Raw genomic sequence first — 23492 nt, 5'->3', positions numbered from 1 at the left:
AATTTTATGCAGACACGACTTATTAAAACTTCTCAAATGTTTTCAGACTTTTTTTCAAAGAAGTCAGGTCTCCTTGAACTGCAATGCAGCACATCAATATATATTTATCAGATATATTACAGGTAAAGAGATGTCATATTTCACAGTTTTATGAGAGACATACTGAGGGATGACTTATAGTAATATATAACAATATTAAACCAGCTCCCAAAGTTTAAAGCAAGTTTATTTTGGCAGCAGCTTGCCCAGGAGAAGAAAGGAGACACCGCAACAGGATTTCTGTGGTGCTTGAAAAGCAGGTAATGAAATGGAACACAGAATATAGCTCTACTCACTGCCACTCTCTCAGTACACTCCCAAAACAGCAAGCAGGCTGCACCTTATATAAAATCTATCAGATGGGAAAGAGTGGACCTGGTTGGAACCAGGCTGCAGCTGCTACACGACAAATACTGACAGTGAACACAGCATACAACTATTAACAACAGAAGTCCCACCTCAGCAGGTCAATGCAGCACCAGAAAGTCCCACTCGGCAGTCCTGCGGGACTCAACACTACAGTATATTTTATCAGGCGTTTTATCAATGCAGATTCCAGTGAATGACTGTGATGTGATGCAGGTGCATGTTAGTACTACAGTTATTCTTAACCTTTTCAAGTCCCAGATATCTGATGTCACTGTTTAGTATACGAATAGGAGTTAATTGCAAAGTATCCTTTAGGATCTTGAGGGCAGCGATTAATTGTGTATCAATGAATGAGAAGTACATACCCAGGAATTTCACGACAGACAGGTAAAACAGGTAATATGTTTATATAAATTACACATACAATATATATAGTTGAGATATACATACCTCCAGACTGTTACTGATAAACTATTACTATCGCAACAGCAAGCCGAACTCTTCATGTAGCTCAACCGATAAAGCCTTAAGCCAAGGGAACACTAGTCTACATGTTGCTAAAAAAATGCAACCTCCACGTTTCAGGCAACTTTGTTGCAAGCAAGTACTGTTGATTTTGTAGAAGCAACATTACGTCACAGAATAAATCAGCCAATGAAAGTGATGTAAAAAGTCATGTGACTAGCTTCTTCGCTGGTGAAAAACGTAGGAAAATGGAGGAGAAAATGAATGCGATTTTTTTTACATTTTATTTTATAGGTTGTATAAGTCAATAAATAAAGTGGTAATCGATCCATTCCTGGTAGTTAATGATCAATTTGTCAGTTAATGCCATGAGATGTAATGGAGCACCATTAAAGTTGACAAAAATATTAATATTATATTACTTGAAAAAAACAATGTACTTTATTAACTGTTTTAAAAATAATGTTGTGTTGACATTATAGTCTAATATTACAAAAAAAAAAAAAAAGGCCAGTTTGGTTAAACTGCAATGATGTGTTAATAAGTGCGTTTAAGTTCCCAAGTTATGTTTTCAGTGGTCATTTTGTCTCAAATAAAGGCTTTCATTTGATACAACTTAACAGTAATGGATAAAGTGAGTCCTTCTTTTTATTTAAAGCCATTTGAACATTACAGTTCAGCAGAGGCAACTTGCAAATTTTGTTACTCAGTTACTGATATCTGATTTGTAGAAGAAAACAAATATATATATATATATATATATATATATATATATATATATATATATATATATATATATATATATATAAAAAAAATGTATACTAATAATCACATTTCAACTTCTCTCTATTTACAATTAGTTTTATTTACACGTTTATTTACTGGGCATTCCGCAGTATCCTCAATGTCAGGAGAGGATATTCAGAAGAATTTTTTTCATCCTAATTTTTAAAATTCAGTTTATTAATCATAATGGCATTTGTAATATATGTCAACTTACTTATAGTAAATATAGTATAGTCATTGGTACATGGGATATAAACGGGTCTGTGTAACACGAGTGTTTAAAATGTATATTTGTATTTAGGCACGAGGATTGCACAGCACTTCACGTGCAAGTAAAAGGTAATAATATGTGAGCACGGGGAATTCACGTGCAGTTGTACCGAGACTCCAATTGAATGATAGATTAGCAATCGAGTCTTGGTACAGCTGCACAAAAGCAACATATTTTCACCCACTCGGGGTTGGGTGTTCGATGAGTGGAGAACGGGATAGGAGATTGAGGTAGAAATAATAAGAATATTAGTAATCGTTAAATACAAGCTCACCGTGTTTGTTTGTTAGTCCATTGTTTGTTTTGTTTAGTCCATTTTGTTTTTTATATTTTGGCAAATGTGCTGTGTCCTGTTTTTGTATTGTTACAATCGTTTATTTTCTGTCTGTTTGTTTATTTATTAAATGTTGAGCGAGTCCATTCGGTCAGCTCCACCAAACTTCACCTCTCTTTTTGTTTATTATTTCCTGGCTCTGTCTGACGCCACCCACTTTGACTCCCACTTATTATATACTTTAATAATATAATTCATGCAAGTAAATATATATAAATATAAATAAGATAATGCCGTCGCGGAGGGGACGTTGCAGAGGAGACAGACTTGTCCTATCCTGAGTGCTGGTGTTTTTTGCTAAATAAATTGTCCATTTATTAAAATGTCATTGTTATTAAGAATTATGGCAAATGGACATCATAAAGTTCTTTTTGGAGATGCTGGATAATGTCAGTGTTTCTGACTGCTTAGTAATGTTTCTTTGCCATTTCATTTGCACCATTTCCATTGTGCTTCTTATTTAAAGTCTGGCAAATGGACTTAATTTATTTTTAAAAACTGCCTAATCTTTTTTTCCATCAACATGACTGTCCACTTTCTCAACAGTTTGATCCAGCTGACATCCCCATCTTTATAACTGAACACCTTTCCACATATATATTTTTTCTCACAGATTGCACATAAAGCTGTTCTTGTTGGAGATGCTGGAGAATTTCAATGTTTCTGACTTCTGCTAGGTGATGTTTTTCTGTCTAATTCAGAATATATTTGACAATGACAAAGTCTCCAGTCTTGATCACCATTGCGGTGGCCTGTTTATGATTTGCTGTTTTTCTTCTCTCTCTCTCTGGCTCACTTGCAGTTGATGCCACTGTCATTGTCATTACTTTGGACCTCAAGGAGCTGGTGGTCAGTAGTATTAGTGCTGTTTGCTTTTTGAACAAAGTGCACAGAGCGAACATGTGTGGTGGCCTTTACTCTCTGCCATCTCATTTCCATTGTGCTTCTGTGACGGGATTGAAAGGAGTCTCTGTTGTAATTCACCCTCCCGACCACCGGCAGCACTGTGTAGGGCTGACCGTGATTGGGACAGGAGGCTGAACTCTGACCAGACAGGAAGTTCTGGGTCGGGCGGCCATCTTGTTCCATGCCTGAACCATGCAGCTGCCGAGTCCCATCACTGCAATCAGCTGTGCTCTGCTCATTGATTGGCTGATGTGGGGCAGCATGCTGATTGCAGGATTACATAGGACTCAGCAGTATTTAAGCAGCATGGTTTTGCCATTCGATCTCCCTGTCCTGAACTGAAAACACAGAAGACGCGCTGCACTTTGTTGATTTGCTTTTACAAAACTGCTGTAATTCAAAGAATCTTGAAGCTTTGGAAAAACCTGGTGGATTACCACCGTGGAAAAAACTCAGGACTATTTATTACTCCTCAGAAGTGGCGGCGAGAGGAAACCCACTGCAGCACGGAGAAACCCTGTGCTTCCTTTAATGTTGATTTTTATAACCCCGATGATTTTGTTTAACCTTTTTGTTTAAAACCTGAGTTTACCATTGATGGGATTTCAGGTAGTTTTATTGTTTTCTTCGTTGTGTAGTAAAATAGAATCCTGCCCAGATACTACTGTTGGTGCAGGGCTCCAGGATTAAACGTCACTGCCGGCTCTTGTGTGCTGTAATTTGTGGTCCTTACTTAAATGCCCACTACCCTACCACAGCTTCTTATCTAAAGTCTGGAATAATTGAGGATATGGATCTTTTTGCACTCAGCCTTGCAACCTTTGCAAAATCCTCTGTGTTCTGGATAACTGCACGGTTCTGCAAGATGGCTCTCCACAAAGAATACTTGACTTCACCAACACCATCAACTGGACCTTTCTCTGTGATGTTTCAAAGAAGCTCCATGTAGCTGATGAGCTGAAATCTGATTCATGGTATAATATATTACTCAGATTGTACCGATTTTCAATAGATAACTAGCCCAGTAGTGCACTTTGTTCACAGTAGTTTCTTGCTGTATGTTTCTAATAATTATGTCACAGGTCCTTGGTATCACTGTCAAGTCCTGTGGCAGATTAATTTTTCTGAATATATCAGTTAAGAAAGACAGAGTCAGTGTTGCTGCTTTCACGTCAGTGGTCAGTGACATTCTGTTTAATTTCACAATTTAAAATAAAAGTGTTGTTGTGTTGCATTAGTACATATTTCAGAGACAAACATTTAGTTTTCAGTTTTGGTAACAATTTATGCGATATTATTTGTGTTATTTCTATCCACGTTGCACATTAAACATGTGGTCATGTAGTCTTGAGATATATTCACGGTTACACAGCATTTAATATCTATTTTTATAAGTTTCGTAAGGCATAATTAGACAATAAGATGTTTTATATCTTTCAGGTAGTCCTAACAAAGTTATTGCTTTATAAAAATATAATAACCCTCTCATATATTAACCTGAATATATCAGTTAAGAAAGACAGAGTCAGTATTGCTGTTTTCACTTCAGTGGTCAGTAACATTCTGAAGAGCAAGTAACAACACAGATCTATATCTGTCTCTCTCAAATGGCACCATCAACAGACTGCTTCCTAAACTGTAGGACTTTAGTTTACACAAAAAATATGTATTTTCCAGATATTGCACAGGATTAAACAGATAAGTATGTTTTACTTAAATCTTGTGGGTGCTACAATTGCCTTGTTAAAGGCAAACACACTATATTTGTCATGGGACAATTTATCTGAAATGACTGCAAATGATTTCTATAGTAAATTACTGTAGTAAATATGGTTAGAGTTTAACTTGACCAATGTGCAGACATGATCTTTTGTTGATGTCTCAGTTGGAAGTTTTCAGAAAAGTCTTCCTCAGAATTTTCTCCCAGGTTCAGAACTTTCTTTAGGTATCTTCGCTCCTTATGTTGCCATCTATCATTAAAAACACTTCACAGAAAAGGCTCAAGCTGCCCTATCAGGCATCCATCCTCTACTGTCTGCCACTGGTAATAAGATACAGCCTTATCTTCACTTCAATTATATAGAAGATCCACTACTGCATCTGCTCTACAGTTTCGACAAGTTCTGTCAACACAGGATGTAGAGACTTTGAATTTCTTTGGCTGATTTGGGCATTTTCATGGTATTTGCACAGGCATTCTTCATGATCTATGCTTGTCATAAGTAAATCATGATGCGAGAACACATAAAGGTACACTCTGGACCATACGTGGGCTAGGGTGTCGACGCCGAGTGGACCGCCGCAGCGGTGGAGGAAGTACCATATGGGGCAGTATGTCATCTCCACCGAGACGAAAAGATCGACCTGCGCCTTTCCAAAACGTTCCCAAATGCGCTCCACCACCTGTGGGTGGAGCCGCCACTCCCATGGGTGTGGGCCCTCCCTCGAGAGGAGGTTCACCGCTCGATTAACCATGCCTGGAACATGCGTTGCCCGAAGGGACAGCAAGTTCTGTTAGGCCCAAATCAGCAGCCTGAAGGCTAGGAGGTGCAACCCTGGGGACCGAAGGCCACCCTGGTGGTTGACATATGCCACCACTGATGTATTGTCTGTGCGGATCAACACGTGTCTATTCCACACCACAGGTAGGAAGTACTGGAGGGCAAGGAACACCGCTTGCAGCTCCAACATGTTGACATGCAGGGACGTCCTGCAGTCCCACCAGGGTCCGCTGACTCCTCTGCCTTCACAGACATTGCCCCAGCCCAAGTTGGAGGCATCCTTCGTCACTACCCTGTGGGGGTAAACCGCCCCCATTTGGATTCCTTGGCACAGGTGAGAGGGAATCCTCCACCAGCGCAAGGCTGCCGTACATGCGAGACACACTGTTAGCCGACAGTGCTTGTCACATTTGGGATGCAACGTGAACGCATTGAGCTATGCCTGCAGTGGGCGCATGCATAATAAACCCAGCTCGATGGCTGATACCGCTGCTACTATCAGACCCAGAAGTTTTTTGGCACAAAACAAGGAACTCCTTCGATCCCTGATGAAATAGGGAGAGGTGGTGTTGTAAAGCTGCTACCTGTCGTCCGACAGGTATGCGCGCATCAGGTGGAGTCCAGCCGGAGCCCCACATAAGTTATGCACTGCACTGACATTAGCCGACTCTTGGCGTTGTTGATGGTAAGGCCTAGCCTCACTAAGTGCTCCGTCACTAGCACCGTGTGAACCACAGCTCCCTCCCGCGACTGAGAACAGATCAGCCAGTCGTGGAGGTAATTCATCACTCTGACTCCTTGCAGCTGCAAGGGGGCGAGGATAGCGTCTACGCACTTTGAAAACGTACCGGGAGCTAGGGAGAGGCTGAACTGCAGCACAGAAAACTCGAGCGCGTTGCCCAGAAAGGCGAAGTGGAGATATTTCCTGTGCTGTGGACGAATGGGAACGTGAAAATACGCGTCCTGCAAGTCCACCGTGGTGAACCAGTCGCCTGGTCGGACAGACTGGAGTATGTGACGATGAATCAGCATGTGGAATCCCTTCTGCTTTAGAAACTGGTTTAGAAACTGCAAGTCCAGGATGGGGCGAAAGCCACTGTTCCACTTCGGTACCAGAAAGTATCTCGAGTAGAAACCCTCTCCGAAAGAGGTGGCATCTACGAGACGAATGGCGCGCTTGTCCAGCAAGGCTGCCACTTCGATCCAGAGTACAGAGGCCTGATGCAGGTCCGTCAAGAACGTAGTTGTGACACAACGAAAAGGAGGGGGTCCCAAATGAAAATGAAGTGCATAACCGTATTGTACGGTTGCGAGCACCCACACATCGGAGGTGTAAGTGCGCCTGTAGTGCAACTGTTGTGCTGTGAATGCGGTCTGAGGCTGCCAGCCTTCAGGGGCCCTGTTGGGGTGGCTGAGGCTGGGGTGGGGCTAGAGTGGGCGGAGGCTGCCAGCCTTCAGGGGCCCTGTTGGGGTGGCTGAGGCTGGGGTGGGGCTAGAGTGGGCGGGTGTCTAGGGTGGAAACCCTAGAACCGCCGTCGCGGTTGTAGCTGCGTGGGCTGGCTATGGCTGTATCCACCATGCTGAGGGAGGGTCCTTCCTCTCACCTGAGATGAGGCCTGTAGGCAGTGCCTAAGTTCACCTGGTGGGGCTGTGGCTCGACTTGACCCGTTCAGGAGCGGGGGGAGGGAGCAACTCGACTACCTACTTCGACGCCAAAAGCGCAGCCTTATCAGCGTCAGGAACCCACACCTTTGCGACAGCCACAGCTGTCTGCACGCGACCACTAGGCCCTCCAGGCTCCGGTTCAGGGTCTGATCCTGCAGGCAGGAGACCTGGAGCAACGTGTGCAACAGAAGTCGCAGTTCTGTGGCCACCTGCTCTGGTAGCGGGGGCATCACGCAAAACTCCTTCCATATATGCAGTGAGCATGCTGGACATGTTCGCTAGGCGGGTATTTTGGGCTCCCGCCACATAGGCTCTACGGACATGTGTCTCTGTTATCCTGCACTGCAGGTTAGGGCACATGGGGTCCTTGGGCATCCCTCCCACCAGCAGGGGGAAACCCAGCCAGGCCCAGCTTCTCCACCCCTTCCAGCTAGGCCAGAGGACAACTGTGTCTCAATTGCGCTGGCGCTGTAGCAGGGTGGTTCCAAGAGGAATGCACCTCCTCAATAAAATCGTTGAACACTGGGAAAGGTTGAGCTCGGGGAGCCACGCGGTCGAAAGACGGAACAGTGTGGCTCTATTTGTGCTGTCCAGGGGACCTACAGGTAAGCCGTCTGAGAAGAGAGCCCATTCAATCCTCTCGCCCTGTACTCCCCCGGAGGGTTCAACTGGGCGGCACAGAGATTGTGACCGGCTCAGGGGGTGGTGGGCCGCCACACAGGGGTCCATGGCCGAAGTTGGTGGGGCCTGCCTCTCCAAAAGCTCCATGATGCGACCGATCTGAGCTTTCATGTCCATAATATCCCGCACCTGCCGGGACTTTTTCATCCTTTTAGCCAGAGGTGACGGGGAGCGGCTGCAGGTTGAAACGGGCAGCTGAACACAGGGTATCTCCCTGGAGGGCATCTGTGACGGTGTTGGGAGGTGTGAGTGGGAAGGGCCCGCTGCGGGGGACAAAGAACACCACCGCGTGACTTCCAGTCAGCTCGCGAGCACGCAGAGCTGAAAAGCTGTGCAGATGTCGCAGGCGCCATTTAGGGCTGAGGCGGCATGATCGGGGCCTAGGCTCCGCACACACATGCTGTGCCTGTTCTCCTGTGGGATATTGGTCCCACAGGCCACACAAGCATGGAAGCCAGCCCTACCAGTCATAGCACCGAGTTAGAAACCACTGCGCTGTAAACACCATGTGCGCCGTGTGCACAGAGCCCTGTGCCGCACTGGCATGCTAGCCTATTTATTTGTACAGCGACAATGGGCACTGTGCGCACTGTGGGACTGAAGTAGCACGGGCAGAGTCTTATGCACCGTGGTATTAAAAAACACCGGGGCAGCTGTGCACGGTGCCTACCCTGACCGCGTGGTCTCACACCTGAGCAGCGTGTAGCTTACAACAGGGGGACAGGGCCGAAGCCGCGGCGGGTTACAGTCAATAAGCACCGTGCGCACCGTGGTACCGAAGTAGCACGGGCAGAGTCTTATGCACCACGGTATTAAAAAAACACCGGGGTAGCTGTGCACGGTGCCTACCCTGACCGCTTGGTCACACGCCTGAACATCGCATAGCGTACAACAGGGGGACAGGACCGAAGCCGCGACAGGCGATTAACATACACACACAGTAATAAAAACTGTTTTTAAAATACAAAAAACAGTTCAATATTACAGTACAGATGGGGGAGAGCACTCTGTCTGTTAATTGATCAACCTACACCAAGGTGAAGGCCCCCGCAGGCCATTTACGTCTCAACCCAACAACGAGGGAAGCCTCGATGAGGAGTGTATGGCCAGCCCGGTGAAAGCAGCCACAGAGCAGCTAGCGCGCCACGCGAGTACGGGGACGCATTCATCTACAATCAAAACAAGGCCTGCAGGCAGCTGGTAGGCCAACTCGACCACGGGAACAAGGCAAGCCGGGTCCCGTGAAGTAATAGTGCTCTCCGAAGTAAGAAGGGGTGAAAACACATACAATTCTTAACAATAATACTTACCGTGCTAAGACGAACAGACAGAAAGAAGCAGTCTGACAATGAGGAGCATGCAGGTGCTGATAGTCAGAAACAGAAAAAAAAGGCTACGATTTTTTTAAACTGATTCCAGGAAAGCGGCGATGTCAGCTTTCAGCATAAAGTGCAGGGGAACTAGCAGTAGCTTACGCGGTACTTTTTATAAGAAGACAGGACTCAATGCAACACAGAGGTCTTATCTTACCAACGTGAGAAGCTAAAGAGTGTGTGTCTTTCACTGGGGGAAGGGGGCCTATTGGCAGCTTTGATATAGGAGCTCAGTGACACCTACCAATAGGCAGGACTGTATCCCATAACGATGTTTGGTGGCCATCTTCGAATTGAAAAGGGAACTTTGATTTCCCTATTTTAATTTTGTCTTATGCCTCAAGGATATTGGTCAAGAGTACTAATTTTTGACAACGCTCTCATCCCTCACTTATTTTAACAGACATCACGTCTTTCTTTCTAGGAAGCATTCTACTGATGTCATCTCTTAAGAAAAAAAATGAAGCACTAAGTTGATGTTCGCTTCACCTAGTGCATCATTCTGCTGTTTAAGCTCTTGATTGAAAGATTTACTTTATTGGACTTTTTCTTTAACAAATAAAACATTCAAGCCAAAAATAACACATTCAGAACAAAAATTATGAGGGTAATGGTGGTAAATATTACTAGTACAATCCTGTATATACATATTTAAGAATAAAGTTTATTTCATTATATTGAAAAATACTGGTAAATTATGTGGACACTGAAAAACACCAGTAAACCTTTTGATAGGAAATATCATCTATGTATTGTCTTCTCTGTGTTGTCCATCAACATTCTATCTACAATATTTTTCATACTGTAGAATAGTGTCCCCTGAAATTGAAGCAACAATGTAGAAGCAACAAATTTAATTCAACATTTTCTAGCATGTAGACTAGTGTCCCTTGGCTTTAGATTACAGTCCGAGTAGCAAATATGTATTTTAATTTTAAAAGATTATTTTTGGTAATACTTTAGGTTAAAAGGAAGCTCTCATTTTCTATGGCTTATTCTCGGCTTATCTGGTTGAACTTGCCCTTCCTGGGTCATTTCACTTAAGCAGTGTTTTTTGGGTAAAAGCATGTTACTGGCTGAAAGCATGTCAGTCAATAAAGGAAGCAGCAGATGGAAGCAGGCTATTGACAAGTAAAATGACTGAGGAAGTTCAAAACAGCATGGCTTGTTAACAGAGTTGTTAACAAGTGTAGTACCAGATATCTACTTCTGAAATGAAAATATGGGTTTGGTATAACAAACAGACAAATTGATTTTTACAGTAGCACTACAATAGTGTTGATTTTAGAAATACTAAAAGAAACTGTCACAAAAACGGCTGCAGTGGGTGACGTCAGACCAGAAACAGGAACAAGGAAATAAACAACAGAGAGGTGGAGTTTGGTGGAGCTGAGCGATTGGTTTCGCTCAGCAGTTAATGAATGAACAGCTGAACTTTTATGCAGCTGTACTGAGACTCGATTGCTAATCAATCATTCAATTGGAGTCGCAGTACAACTGCACGTGAATAAAGTACAATTCCCCGTGCTCACATATTATTACATTTTATTTGCACGTGAAGTGCTGTGCAATCCTCATGCCTAAATGCAAATATACATTTTAAACACTCATGTTACACAGACCTGTTTATATCCCCTGTACCAATGACTATACACCAACAGTAACACACAGGGGCGGGCAACATTGCCACAGAAACGTATTAAATTCAAGGACAAACACTTTGACTTGAAATCTTTTTCATGACTTTGACTTGAAGATGTTGAAAGAAACGTCCAGTTGAAACTTTGTCATTGAATTTATTAAGTTTATTGGCTGATCATCAATCAAGTCTCAGCCACATGGTATATCATTTGTTAGCTGGTGGTAGTTGGAAAGTTGTGACAGAAATACAATTAATCTTGGTTGTAAATCTCTCTTCCGACCTGTAAGGGTGCTAAGCATTGAGGACAGAGTTCTTTTAACAGGCTGGCCTGACAGTTCTTTTCCCGAGTCGGGAAGTCAGTAAGTCTGGATGAAGGCGAGACTCCTTTTCAAGAAAGTATTGACCCGGAAGGGAAACGACGTAGCAGCCGCAGATTGTAAAGGCAGCTGCAATGGTTTACCAAGGGATCATGCGTGATAGCATATAAGGGGGGCGGAGTCTCGTATTCTGTTCCTTCGCTTTGGTTATGAAATATAACCCGGAAGGACCCGTGCAGTAAATAGTGAAATATCGTGAGTGTTTGTTTGTCTTGTCTACAATTGTTACTCGTGTGTTCATAGACGGCTAACAACTTTTAAACCCGGAACAGCGCTACACTATTGTCACTCTTTAAACTGTATCACCCACCACGAGCACTACAGCGTGCACCCAGGACTGATGACCGTGATTGTATATTGTGGGAGAGATACCTGATAAGAGTTGGAAAGTAAAAAGCATCTTGCCAAAGTACAGGACTGATTCACAATATAAAAAAACTGTATTAGTTACCCTTTTAAATGTTTACCAAAGTAAAAGTATAACAAAGTGTAATACAGCATTGTAAAATCATGATAAAAAATATCTAATCATTGTAAAACTCAGATAGGTATGGTAAATCATATTGAATATCATGATAAACCATAGTAAGCTGTGGTAAATGCATATTATAGCCATGGGAAAGGCATGGGAAAACCCAGACAGACAGCACTTGCACTGTAGAATGACAATATTGTTGTTGTCGGATAAAGAAGATACCAGTCAGATGCTTTTTCTTTTTTTTTTAATCAGGAGGAAATACAGAAACAGTGTCAGCATCTTTTCTTCAAGCTCAGCGAATGTCATGGAGATTCTGATACAGAAAAAAAATTTTAAAATTCAGTATCGGAGCAACAGAACTCAGAACCACTCAAAATTATTGGAAACATTCAAAAAATGAAGTTATGTTTGAAGCGATTTAATCCTTAATTGCATGTTTTAGATTAAAGAAACAGGCCATCAAAAAGATACAAATACATTTGTGTTGGGATTATAAATTGCAGCTGGTACCAGTTTCAGATGCTATTTTTAATCCATGTTATTCTGTGTGTTTCTCAGTAACATGTTGCATTGTACATCTTGAGCGTTTAGGTTTAAGTGAGACTAGGTTTCCAGATAGCATGGTATTAAACTGTGAAGAACTTTATATTAATAGTAAAAAAAAAAAACTTACAGGTTTGGACATGTAGACAGTGTGATGAAGTGTATGTCATGGTAAATCATTTGACATCAAATGACAATCATTTACCAAGGGATTGACAGTACTTAAGGGGATGTAGTGAGGTGATCTGTTCCTTTGTTATGGTTAATGCTAACCCAGAAGGAGAACCATGTTATAGATCATGAGTGTTTTGTTTGTTTTGTCATATCTAATTACATTGTCCAATAGTTGGGGTGATAACCCTGCATGTCAGTACCAGTGATTGTGTGTACCCTGTCCATCATTACAGTTTTAACACTCTAATTCAGTAATTGATGCCAATGAGACTGGGTTCATTATTAAAGTTGACATTTCAAGAAGCACAATCTACAGCAAATTGTAATGGTCCTATATGTTTGCCTGCAAGGCTTTCTGCCCATACAACACTTTTAGAATGGCAATATTGTTGGATTAAGGAGAGATCTGTTGGGTGCTTTGTTTCTCCAAGACATTTGTCCTTGTCAGTCATTACAAGTTGTATGTCGGCTTAAAGCACTGATTACCAAGGCTTTAAAATCAATTTGTCCCTGTAACATGGGAGATCTGTGCTGGCTATCTAGCGCATGCACAATTCTGCAGGAGGAGGTCGAGAACCCTGTAGGATACATCTATCTCTCTGAGTGGTTGAGAGGCGGGCCTTGGGGGGTGGCGATCGACCTATAAGAACTACGCTCTGTTATTTATGGGGTGGGCCATTATAAGAGAAACCTAGTGACGTTGGGTTCAGAAGCTGGTTTAAAGGAATGCCAGTGGCTGGAGCAAGAGAACGGGACAAGCAAGCACGGCTGAGGAAGACATCCAATATTAAATAAAAGAGAAATCAAAAAATAATTGTTACATACCCCAGGGGGACATGTGTAGGTAGCTGGGGGAACCTTGGCCTGCCCAGTGTATAGTGAGGGAATAGCAGAGCGAAGGTTGGAGACCCGAGCTGACCGGTTTATTTTCCCTTTTTCTTTCGCCTTTTGTTTTCATTATAATTTGTGTAAAAGTGCAACCCCTTTACCATCATTGGTATTGGGGATAGCAGAACCAGCGCCATCTGGTGGATAAGAAAGAAAAGAAAAGAATAATAAAACTGGGTACTAGAGTTGTTTCAGTTAAAACCTTCTGTCTCCCGTGTCAGTGAATTCCCACACCCTTCCACAGTCCCACATCACTGTGTCAAACATGTTTGTTCTTGGAAAAGTGCACATTCCAGTACCACAGTATAGATTTAAAAAGTATACTTTATAACCCTAAATTTGAATAATCTTTATTTTTATCAGTATATATGTTCTCAATTGTAATTAGCTAGTGTTTCTATATGTTTAATAAAGTCTCCAACATGTTTAGCTGTCACAAGGAAAGCCTGAATGATGAATGATGACATCACCAGAGGGTCTGGAAATATTGAAATGAAACAGCCTGCTAATACATGATATTACCCTTAAAGTATACTTCTATTCACTATATAGGTCTCAACTGTGCAGTTTTGAAAGAAACACGTGTTAAAGCAAACATGTATTTTCATTATAAAACATACCTAGAACCACACAAGCCTAAAGATAGTTTTTAGTTTTTATGCCTTTCTCTCAGGCAAGTGACTTCCTAGGTCATTTAACCTCATTAATGTCTTCTGGGTCAATGCATGTTAAGAAAGCATGTTGATAAATAGGAGAAACAGCTGTCTGGTTAATGACGGGAAATAAGCTGTTGAAGGGGTGTGGACAGTTTCACCAAGGAAGGGCACCACTATATGAAAGCATGGCTTGCAAAAAGAGATTCCTTAATTTAGTGAAGTACCAGATATAATGTTTTACAATAAAATTTCACATTGAGACCTATGTAATAACAGGTAAGACTTGTTAGTTACAATTTCTATAATACGAATGCAACAACTTTTGGTAAAGAGTAAGAAATACTCATTTTCATTGGTTGTATTCCTCAAGTTAACAGATAAGATTGTTCCTTGTCAGTCTTAGACTTCTCATACAGTAATTTTCTACTTTTCTTTCTTGTTTCAATATTGTGCTTGTTGATCGGCTGATGGATGTCTTTCTGTGAACCGAAGAGAGAGAATGGTTGTAAACTTTCCATCTCGAAGACGTTTAACTTCTGAAATCACTGATCCATAGTCCTCCAGCTGGCAGCTTATTACCGACAATGGAGTAGAAAATATTTACAGGCTTTGCCGACGCTGTAGGCATCAACACAGTAACAGCATATTAACAAAAGTGTAATGATTACCCAGTCAAGAGAGATCAGTCTGGCCTAGGGTTGTTTTTCATTCTGTGCTCAGAACACAACGCAGAACCTGCCTGTCTGAAAAGAGAATGGAGATGGAGTTTCTTGAGTACTACTTTTGACAGCTGAAAACAGGTTTTTAATTGGATAACCGAGAGAGTTTATATCAGTTACTGCTCCTTCCAGGAGTCACGATTTGCCAGTGAGGTGGATCAGGGGTAAAGGACAAAAAAGTTTAGTAAAAGCAGTAGGTATTGGAACAAAATATTACAATTAAAAATCTCAATAAGAAGAGTCATTTTATATGTGAATAAAATTCAAAGCATTGGCTGCCTGATTGCATTTACTGATAACTCATTATTGGAGCAAACCGAACCACTGTAACTTATTACAAATACTAGTGGTACAGGAAATGTAAAAAATCCATTCAAATGACAATTGAAGCTACTTACTCTTTAAATACAACACACAAATTGGAGTAAAGAGTGAATGATACTGTTTTTCCTTGTGACAGGGTAGGGCCCTACCTGTAAATAATATTGTTTTGGGGTGGTTGGCAGGGATGGGGTTCATTTCCTATCCCTGCCAAAATACATGTGAAAATGTGACTGCTCCTAATTGAACAATTGGTGCCAACTGGGAGCAGCCCCATCCTATAAATAGAAAGCACATGACTCCACTAAAGAAGGAGTTTTGGGTGAGTGAACCTGTATTAATACTGTGTTTGCATTTTGTATTTGGAAATGTTCAGTGAAAGCTCTGCCCAGTCAGAACAGTTTTGTTTTTGTTTAAAACTTTATTTTGCTCCGTGTTTTGTTCAACTTTTTGATTTACTTTTGTTTATTAAAATGCGCAGCAGCACCTTAAACTGCAGCTTTCCTTGTCTCTGAGTCTGTATGCCTGCTGATACCATCTGGGCCCGTAACATTACCCTGTCACACTCCTCATCACACTACAGCAGACCTTACTGGCCAGGAGACTGGTGAGAGGCTGAATTCCTCCACACTGAGGATTAGGAGAATTTAAAAGACATCTGACATACACTCTCGAATTTCTGGCTAAAAAGAGACATTTGGGGATGTATTGAGCATTTTAAATTGAGGAGAAATTCAGGGGTCAAATAACTTTGAGCTCTAAGGGCCTCATTTACTAAAGGGTACTAAATTTAGAGTTAGCGCGCATGTGAAGTAGTGAGTCTATTGTGACTGCCCCATTTACTACCAAAGAACACATTAACACATGGCGCACACACAAAATTTGCTGCGAGCAGTAATTTAATATGCATGATAATGTCTGATACTATACGTGACCACCTTCATATAAAAAGCCCCAGCAGCCCTGGTGTATCTTTTGGTCAGTAGCTAGGCCTTGTCACATCCCAGCTATCGAGTAGACCCTGCCGCCTGCGTAGGCCTGCCCCCCTTGGTGAGTTGGGCCTTGTAAACAAACAGTGTGCTCTCCCCTATACTATCTTTTTACCGTGTTTTTGTTGTCTGCTTCAGTTCGCCCTTGGAAGCCAGTGACCCCAACAGTCAGTATTCTAGGAAAGGTGCTTCTAGTTAATGTGTTTTGTGTAAAGTAGTATATGCGGCCTACATTAATACATAGACCTTCACAAGTACATTATATATTTATAATATATATATATATATATATATATATATATATATATATATATATATATATATATATATATGGAACAAAATTGGTCCTTCTTTGCAGACTTTGTTCACAAGTATGAGCAGGGACAACACAATAGACACAACAAGTGTAAGTTTATTTTAATTTTCAAGGGGAAGTCCAATAATCAGAATCATAATGTCAATCCATAGTTCACAAACAATCAGGTAGCCAACCAACAAGGTTATTCAGACAGTCCAGTCCAGGATCTGGGAAAGCACAGCACAGCACAGCACAGCACAGCACAGCACAGCACAGCACAGCACAGCACAGCACAGCACAGCACAGCACAGCACAGCACAGCACAGCACTCCTTCTACTCCCCTCTCACTGTGGTGCTGTCAGTTTGCTCCTTTTATAGGGCCAAGTACACCTGGGACTAGTGGAACTGTCATCAGGATAATGACATCTTAATAAGGATCTGGGTAGTGTGTAGTTTAGTTGTGGTAGTGGACCATTTTGTAAAAACAGTATAGTCCATTACTTAAGAAAATTTTAGTTTAGACCTATTAAGTCAACCTTTGGTTGTCTGGATACAGTTGGAAAGAAAAACGATTCTTTTTAGTAATTTTTTTAAACAAATTAATAATTTCCTTGGAAACAACAACAATTTCAATCAGGATTTCGTGCTAACCATAGCACTGAGACTGCATTTGTCAAAGTGGTAAATGATCTACATATAAGTATAGATTCTAAGTGTTTATCTGTACTGATCCTTTTAAATCTGAGTGCTTCTTTTGATACTGTGAATCACAAGATTATAATTAATCATCTTAGCGAATGGGTGGGCCTTTCTGGTAATGTCCTAAACTGGTTCATATCCTATTTAATGAATAGACAGTATTTTGTTGCCTTAGGAGAATCTACATCTGGACTAGCTAATATTACATGTGGTGTTCCGCAGGGCTCCATTCTTGGTCCCATGTTATTTTCTTTATACATGCTGCCACTCGGGGAGGTTATTCATAAACATGGGGTGAATTTCCACAGCTATGCACACAGATTTATATATCTGTTAAACCAGGTGACACAACAGCTATCAATGCCCTTTTCAAATGCCTAGCAGATATTAGAAGCTGGATGTCTCAGAATTTCTTACAGTTAAATTCCGATAAGACAGAAGTCTTACTTTTAAGCTCTAATCAACAGATGGACTTGAGATATATTGATCTAAGTATGCTAAAAGCAAATGTAAAATCTGAAGTGAAAAACTTGGGGGTTATTTTTGATTCTGCACTTTCCTTTGAACTACATATAAAATACATTACTAAAGTGTCCTTCTATCATTTAAGAAACATTGCAAAAGTTAGATCATTCTTGTCCTTGGGTGATGCAAAGAAATTAGTACATGCTTTTATTTTTTCTAGGTTAGATTACTGTAACGCTTTATTTTCTGCACTTACAAGTCATGCTATATCACACCTACAGCTAGTGCAAAATGCTGCTGCTATAATGCTAACTAGAACAAAAAAAGGAATCACATTACTCCTGTGTTGGCATCATTGCACTGGCTTCCTGTGCATTTGCAGAATTGATTTTCAATGAATGGACTGAATGGACTATCTCCACAATATCTAAATGATATGTTAATTCCTTATAAGCCTGAACGACCTCTGAGATCCGCAAATGCTGGCCTTTTATGCATTCCGAGGGTGAATGGTAAAAGGATGGCAGAGGCTGATTTCTGTTTTAGCCCCCACACTCTAGAACTCCTTACCCCCTTTTATCAGAGATTCACCTTCAATTGCAATCTTCAAATCTCGATTAAAAACATATCTTTTTAATATAGCTTTTCCATAACATGTTTATGTTTTATGCTGAGTTTTATTGTTACTTCTGTTTTTAATAACTGTACTCTTTTCTTACTGTTTATTATTGTATTTTTGTATTTTTTTTCTGTATGCAATTGGGACCTCCATTTTGTGAAAGGACCTCTGCCCTCGCATATCTCCCCTTTAGGACCATGCCCTGAGATTTATCCCCTGTATATATATATATATATATATATATATATATATATATATATATATATATATATATATAATATTATTATTATTATTTCTTTTTTTTTTTTTTTTTTTTTTACAGTGCGGCAAGTGCAAGTGAACATTTCTTAACTTAAATTGCCCTTTCTGCAAGACTTTTCCGTTCATACAAAGTTTTATAACCAAGTAATCCAGCAAGATGTATTTATTTCACTTTAGTTAATCAGTGAACCAGACAAACAAATCTGTTAACATGATTCACTAAACTGAATGAATCAAACCAATCGAGTCAGTTAAAACAGTCTGCACATCATTAGTTTTCAGGCCAGAAAAATAGAAAAATAGATTTAATAGCGCGCCTATCAGTGGTTAAAGCCTGGTGTCCAAACAAACTAATTATTGCTCACTTTAATGTGCACAATACAATTATCACCCTTTAGTAAATACAGTGTGAATGAAGTTTATCTCATTATTCAGAGTGTGGTGTCTCATTTAAAAACATTATCATTCATTACCATACAAATCACATATTCATTCTGATTACCACAGTATGGCACAATAAAATTAGTGTGCACCATAATATGCCCACAATTTTGCAAGATAATGAATAAAATTGCAATATTAAATACAGAAATCATTGTCGTGCACAGTAATTGCAATTATTGCCCACCATAACGCTTAGAGCCCTTTTGTAATGGGGCCCTAAATTAAAAATAAATAAATAAATAAAATAATTAATGATAGTGGCGCTTATCTTTTCTTTTATGCCCCTGATAACACTGGTGTAAAATCTGTTTTATCCTCATGCATTGCTGAAAGTAACATTAAGCTGATTGAGTGGGCAGTGTGTAAACAGACTAAGTCACATTGGCTTGTGCTCAGCACTATTTAAATGGCTCAGCAGCAGCCAAACTTGAGTCATAGAGGCTCATTTTTCATTTTCATTTGGCTTGGTGAGTGTATCATTATGGGGAGATATTTCACTAAGCCTGTAGGTGACAATAGCTCCATTCTGCAGTGTTAACATATCATGTCACACAAACATAAAAATCCTTGTAAACTCCTCAGTGGGGAGGAATGTGTCAAGTCTTATGAAAGAAACTGAAGAGATTTAAAATGTACAACTCCAACAGAGCTCTGCTGGGGATGCAAGGCTACAGGACTAGCTAATGCTACAGGACCTCAAGCAAAGGTCTTTTTACTGAATAGACAGGGCATACAACTGCATGGTTAAAATAGGCGTGTAAAAGGATTGAAGGATCTAACATAGAGACGAAATCACACATTGCAGTTCAGCACAGTGGGCACTTTTTATTATCCAACTAATACCAACTGTGGTAGTTCTTGTATTACTGCAGGGGGATTCTTTAGTGCACTTTTCAAGGACTCCTTTTACAATAATGATCTAAAAGGTTTCATAACAACATTAGTAAATGTACAAATGATAGGAGCCATTCGGCCCATCTAAACTTGTCTAGTTCCTAGTAGCAGCTGAATGAACTCAAAACTTTGTCAAGTTGGGTCATAAAGGAGACCAGTGATTCAGCATCAACAACATGTAGGCAACCGGTTCCATCCCCTCAGCACTCTGTTGAAGAAGTGTCACCTTCCCTCTGTCCTAAGCCTGTCTCCACTTAGTTTCCAACTATATCCTCTTGTCCTGGTTTCTGTGTTGCACATTTTTGGTTAATGTTAACTTTGCCAACTATGATGGATCTGTAAAACCATTTTGGTGACTTTTTGTTTAGTTTGGATTTCTTAGGCCTTGGGATGAATTAGTCTTGCATTTCCAGCATGAAGTTTTCAAATAAAAATCCCCTATAAATAGGCTTGCTACTATTCGATTTTTATTTTCTTGCCAAATCGACGATTAATATTGACATTTATTTTAGAAAGAATTTACCATTTTTTGGTAAAAAGCTTAGGTACACCTTAACCCTCTATTTTCCAAGTAGACACTTTGAATGACAGGCGCTGTCGCAAATGAAAGTGCACAGTTGGTGCCGATCTTGATGATTGACAGTTAAACAAATGAGGGCATTCTAGCACTGCTACAGTCAGCAAGATCTCTCAGACCAGAGTGAAACTACAGTACTAACGGACCACTGGGATGACTGACAGCGACCCTAGCCATTCAGAGCATAATGGAGACGGGACAGAAACAAGTATAAAAACTACATAAACTAGACAGAATTTCTAAAGTACTATTTTTGGTAAGAAAGTAAAAAATAGCAAGTGGTTTTACTGACGTTTATCATATAGAAATTTATTTCAGTCAAACTCATATTTTTGGGGAATTCGACGTTTAACAAGCTTTACCGATTAATATAGAAAGTTAGCAAGCCTACTTATAAATTGCATAAAGCAACACATGTATTACTTCTTGAGTGCACTGCTGTGAATTATCTGGTTGACTTCCAGTCAGCTTGTAGACTTTAACACAAAAACACTTTTCGCCCAGGGCTAAACAGATAATTTTGTTTTTCAAACAGCCGTTTCTTTACAAGACATCCCCTCTGGCACAATGAACACGAGTCGTCTTTAGGCATGGCAATACACTCTGCTGGTTTCCAACACTCTTCCGACTGCCCCTGGAATGAACTGCCCAGCTATTCAGTACAAGGCACACAGTTCCTGTTGTACGGTGCCCTCACAGGTCGAGAGGGAGATTGTTGATTCGGATTCATTCGCTCTTTGTCACAGTACTGTATTTAGACTGCTGTTACTGCTGTGTTTGTATGCATTGAGTGTATTAGTTAAGGGATTGATATTTGAACTTCTACTCATTCTTAGCATTGAAATGTTTTATGTATTATTGTGGCAAAGTGCCTGCCCCTGTGTATATTTTGTGTTGTATGTTGTGTGTTAATGTTGGTGTATAGTCACTGGTACACATTGATAAACGGGTATGTGTAACACGAGTGTTTAAAATGCATATTTGTATTTAGGCACGAGGATTGCACAGCACTTCACGTGCAAGTAAAATGTATGTGAGCATGGGGAATTGCACTTTATTAATTCACGTGCAGTTGTACTGCGACTCCAATTGAATGATTGATTAGCAATCCAGTCTCAGTACAGCTGCATAAAAGCTACATGTTTTCACCCACTCAGGGTTGTGTATTCGGTGAGTGGAGAACGGGATTGGAGACGGAGGTAATAATAATAATAATAATAATAATAATAATAATAATAATAATAATAATAATAATAATACTAAATAATAATAATCATTAAAAATATCTGCTCACCGTGTTTTGTTTGTCTGTTATTTTGGCTACCAGTGCCATGTCCTGTGTCTTGTTTGTCTCTACAACCTTTTATTTTCTGCTTGTTTAAATTATTAAATGCTGAGCGGTACCAATCGTTCAGCTCCACCCAATTCCACCTCTCTCTGTTCTTTATTTCCTGGTACCTGTTTCTGGTCTGACATCCCCCACTCTGGCAGTCTTTGTGACAATTATATACAGTACATAATCAGATAATTAATGTGCTTTTTTATTTCTTTCTGTTTTTATAACTTGAATATTACTCATGTTTTATTACACAGTATTAAACAAATGTATACAGTATATATGCTATTGCAACTCTGTGGTGATTCAGTTTATTTAAATAGTGGGCCTCATTTACGAATGGTCACTAAACATGATGCACCCTAATTGCAATTAGTGTGCAAGTTAATGATTTCTGTATTTAATATTGCAATTTTATTCATTATCCCTTGTGATACTTGGCATATTATGGTGCGCACTAAATTTAGTGCTTCACACTATGGTAATCAGAATAAAAATGTGATTTTAATAATGCATGCTGATGTATTTAAATTAGCATCTAGCTCAGAATAATGAGATGAGCTGTAATCACATGGTATTTACTAAAGGGCATTCATTTTAGTGTATGCATTAAAACAATCTTTTATTAGTGTGTATGGAAACCAAGCTTTAAACACTGACAGGCACACTATTTAAACCTCTTTTTTTAGGCTGAAAATGTGTGTGATGTGCAGTTCGATTCTTTTTACTGACTCGATTCGTTTGATTCATTCAGTTTAGTGAATGAATTCAACAGATTTATTCATTTGATTCACTAACACAAAATAAATACATCTTGCTGAATTATGAAAATGTGTTTGAACGGAAAAAGTCAAACTCATCTGCAGCAAGGGTTAAGTTAAGACTGTTTACTTGGTGGGCCCTACCGTAACATAAAGATATACACCGTAATGTACCTGAAAACATCTATAAAAATTGTATGTAGGCCAATATACTCAGATATACTATTTTACACAAAACACATTACCCCCACTGCACGATTCCTAGTCATCAATAAGTATGCAGTCATGGCCCGCATTGGTTTTACAGTTGTGCCTATTTGCTTTGTGGTGGGCAAGGCTGTCCCAATGGTCTTGAAACTTGGCTTGTGTTTGTGATATCTCTACTTTAAACGGCTGGGCCCCTTTGATAACTTGCTGTTTTTTCACATTTCCAATGTGTTTTTGTTAGAGATTTCTCTTACTGTATGAAAGGTTGTGGCAAAGTGGTTTGCAGTGCACAGGTGCAGAGGTGATGCAGTGCTCAGTAATAACAATCCAACAGTTTAATGGTGAAAAACAAAGCTTTACTATTTGCATAAATAATAATACTGGCTATACATAGCAATGTGTAAAGCCAGTCAAACCACAGGGTTCAGCCTCGAAATAATAACAGTAATCACACAAACAGGACACACACAAACACAAACACAGTCAAGTCCAGAGTGAGTGCTACAATGGTGAAGTGAAGTCCGGGTTTAATTGCTGGCTTAGCTACAGCTCCCAGAGTTTGGCCTTCTATAAATGTCAAACATGACAGTTTAATAGAGAGACAAAAACTCACGGTTTCTTTTGACAACACAGTAGTCCTTTATGGGTCCTTTCGTAACCATGACCAAGGAACAAATTGCTTGGCCACATCCTCTGTTATACCTTCAGTCATGCCACCTTCGGTAGCGAGTGCAATCACGTATCCTCCAATCC

The sequence above is a fragment of the Polyodon spathula genome, chromosome 14 (genome assembly GCF_017654505.1).
Source record: "Polyodon spathula isolate WHYD16114869_AA chromosome 14, ASM1765450v1, whole genome shotgun sequence".
In the NCBI taxonomy this organism is placed as follows: Eukaryota; Metazoa; Chordata; class Actinopteri; order Acipenseriformes; family Polyodontidae; genus Polyodon; species Polyodon spathula.
The sequence above is the reverse complement of the archived record's forward strand: the minus strand, read 5'-3'. Positions refer to the sequence as shown.